Consider the following 3,525-nt stretch of genomic DNA (forward strand, 5'->3'; position numbering starts at 1 on the left):
GGACGTCAGAAAAAGACTCACCAGTGTCCTAAAAAATGCAGTTGTACCCAATGTCCACTTAACCACGGACATGTGGACAAGTGGAGCAGGGCAGGGTCAGGACTATATGACTGTGACAGCCCACTGGGTAGATGTATGGACTCCCGCCGCAAGAACAGCAGCGGCGGCACCAGTAGCAGCATCTCGCAAACGCCAACTCCTAGGCAGGCTACGCTTTGTATCACCGGTTTCCAGAATACGCACACAGCTGAAAACCTCTTACGGCAACTGAGGAAGATCATCGCGGAATGGCTTACCCCAATTGGACTCTCCTGTGGATTTGTGGCATCGGACAACGCCAGCAATATTGTGTGTGCATTAAATATGGGCAAATTCCAGCACGTCCCATGTTTTGCACATACCTTGAATTTGGTGGTGCAGAATTATTTAAAAAACGAGAGGGGCGTGCAAGAGATGCTGTCGGTGGCCAGAAGAATTGCGGGACACTTTCGGCGTACAGGCACCACGTACAGAAGACTGGAGCAACACCAAAAACGCCTGAACCTGCCCTGCCATCATCTGAAGCAAGAAGTGGTAACGAGGTGGAATTCAACCCTATATATGCTTCAGAGGTTGGAGGAGCAGCAAAAGGCCATTCAAGCCTATACAATTGAGCACGATATAGGAGGTGGAATGCACCTGTCTCAAGCGCAGTGGAGAATGATTTCAACGTTGTGCAAGGTTCTGCTGCCCTTTGAACTTGCCACACGTGAAGTCAGTTCAGACACTGCCAGCCTGAGTCAGGTCATTCCCCTCATCAGGCTTTTGCAGAAGAAGCTGGAGACATTGAAGGAGGAGCTAACACAGAGCGATTCCGCTAGGCATGTGGGACTTGTGGATGGAGCCCTTAATTCGCTTAACAAGGATTCACGGGTGGTCAATCCGTTGAAATCAGAGCACTACATTTTGGCCACCGTGCTCGATCCTAGATTTAAAACCTACCTTGGATCTCTCTTTCCGGCACACACAAGTCTGCTGGGGTTCAAAGACCTGCTGGTGAGAAAATTGTCAAGTCAAGCGGAACGCGACCTGTCAACATCTCCTCCTTCACATTCTCCCGCAACTGGGGGTGCGAGGAAAAGGCTCAGAATTCCGAGCCCACCCGCTGGCGGTGATGCAGGGCAGTCTGGAGCGACTGCTGATGCTGACATCTGGTCCGTACTGAAGGACCTGACAACGATTACGGAGTCGGACATGTCGTCTACTGGCACTGCATATGATTCTCTCCCCATTGAAAGAATGGTGGAGGATTATATGAGTGACCGCATCCAAGTAGGCACGTCAGACAGTCCGTACTTATACTGGCAGGAAAAAGAGGCAATTTGGAGGCCCTTGCACAAACTGGCTTTATTCTACCTAAGTTGCCCTCCCACAAGTGTGTACTCCGAAAGAGTGTTTAGTGCCGCCGCTCACCTTGTCAGCAATCGGCGTACGAGGTTACTTCCAGAAAATGTGGAGAAGATGATGTTCATTAAAATGAATTATAATCAATTCCTCCGTGGAGACATTGACCAGCAGCAATTGCCTCCACAAAGTACACAGGGAGCTGAGATGGTGGATTCCAGTGGGGACGAATTGATAATCTGTGAGGAGGGGGATGTACACGGTGATATATCGGAGGATGATGATGAGGTGGACATCTTGCCTCTGTAGAGCCAGTTTGTGCAAGGAGAGATTAATTGCTTCTTTTTTGGTGGGGGTCCAAACCAACCCGTCATTTCAGTCACAGTCGTGTGGCAGACCCTGTCACTGAAATGATTGGTTGGTTAAAGTGTGCATGTCCTGTTTATACAACATAAGGGTGGGTGGGAGGGCCCAAGGACAATTCCATCTTGCACCTCTTTTTTCTTTCATTTTTCTTTGCGTCATGTGCTGTTTGGGGAGTATTTTTTTGAAGGGCCATCCTGCGTGACACTGCAGTGCCACTACTAGATGGGCCAGGTGTTTGTGTCGGCCACTAGGGTCGCTTATCTTACTCACACAGCTACCTCATTGCGCCTCTTTTTTTCTTTGCGTCATGTGCTGTTTGGGTAATGTTTTTTGGAAGGGCCATCCTGCGTGACACTGCAGTGCCACTCCTAGATGGGCCAGGTGTTTGTGTCGGCCACTAGGGTCGCTTATCTTACTCACACAGCTACCTCATTGCGCCTCTTTTTTTCTTTGCGTCATGTGCTGTTTGGGGAGTGTTTTTTGGAAGGGCCATCCTGCGTGACACTGCAGTGACACTCCTAGATGGGCCAGGTGTTTGTGTCGGCCGCTAGGGTCGCTTAGCTTACTCACACAGCTACCTCATTGCGCCTCTTTTTTTCTTTGCGTCATGTGCTGTTTGGGGAGTGTTTTTTGGAAGGGCCATCCTGCGTGACACTGCAGTGCCACTCCTAGATGGGCCAGGTGTTTGTGTCGGCCACTAGGGTCGCTTAGCTTAGTCATCCAGCGACCTCGGTGCAAATTTTAGGACTAAAAATAATATTGTGAGGTGTGAGGCGTTCAGAATAGACTGAAAATGAGTGGAAATTATGGTTTTTGAGGTTAATAATACTTTGGGATCAAAATGACCCCCAAATTCTATGATTTAAGCTGTTTTTTAGTGTTTTTTGAAAAAAACACCCGAATCCAAAACACACCCGAATCCGACAAAAAAAATTCGGTGAGGTTTTGCCAAAACGCGGTCGAACCCAAAACACGGCCGCGGAACCGAACCCAAAACCAAAACACAAAACCCGAAAAATTTCAAGTGCACATCTCTAATAGAGGGGTCAGTAATGCAGTGATGGTTATAGAAAGGTCAGTGATGTAGTGTAGGGTATAGAGGGGTCAGTTATGTAGTGTGGGGTAAAGAGGGGTCAGTAAAGATACTAAGCTGAAGTACTTAGAACACTTCTTGAATTAAGACACAACCTGCAAGACAAAAGTATGCAATATGGGTGAAAAGGCAAATGTCAGAGGTCTGATACAAGTGACCAGCTCCACACCTTGCACCACATAGCGTTATGTTAAACTGGGATATGTTCTTTTTTGGTGTGTGTGTGTGTGTGTGTGTGTGTGTGTGTGTGTGTGTGTGTGTGTGTATGTGTGTGTGTGTGTGTGTGTGGGGGGGGGGGGTGCCAAAGGAAATTTTTGCCATTGGCTCCTTTGGTCTAGAACCAGCCCTGATCACAAAATATTTTTGTCTGAGCAGACTGGACACTGATCAGCGTTGGCTCATTCTCAGCCCCCCGCCTAGCCTCTGCTGCCAACAGACTGCTATTAGCTAGATAACCTTCTGCCTTCCCTATCTATGACACAGACTGCTGCTAATGCTACCAGAATGTTCCCAGTGGCTTCACACCAACAGTGAATCCCAGCCGATGATGTAGGGCAGCGTGTGGGGGAGGGGGTCAGTTGCTGTGGCTCCAACATGGTAACCGCCAATGGACTGCAATGCTTTATCGAAAGGGGGGGCGCCAGTCCCTTACTTTGCCAAGGGCGCTTGGACCCCTAGCTACA

The sequence above is a fragment of the Pseudophryne corroboree genome, unplaced genomic scaffold, assembly GCF_028390025.1.
Source record: "Pseudophryne corroboree isolate aPseCor3 unplaced genomic scaffold, aPseCor3.hap2 scaffold_831, whole genome shotgun sequence".
NCBI classification, from domain to species: Eukaryota; Metazoa; Chordata; class Amphibia; order Anura; family Myobatrachidae; genus Pseudophryne; species Pseudophryne corroboree.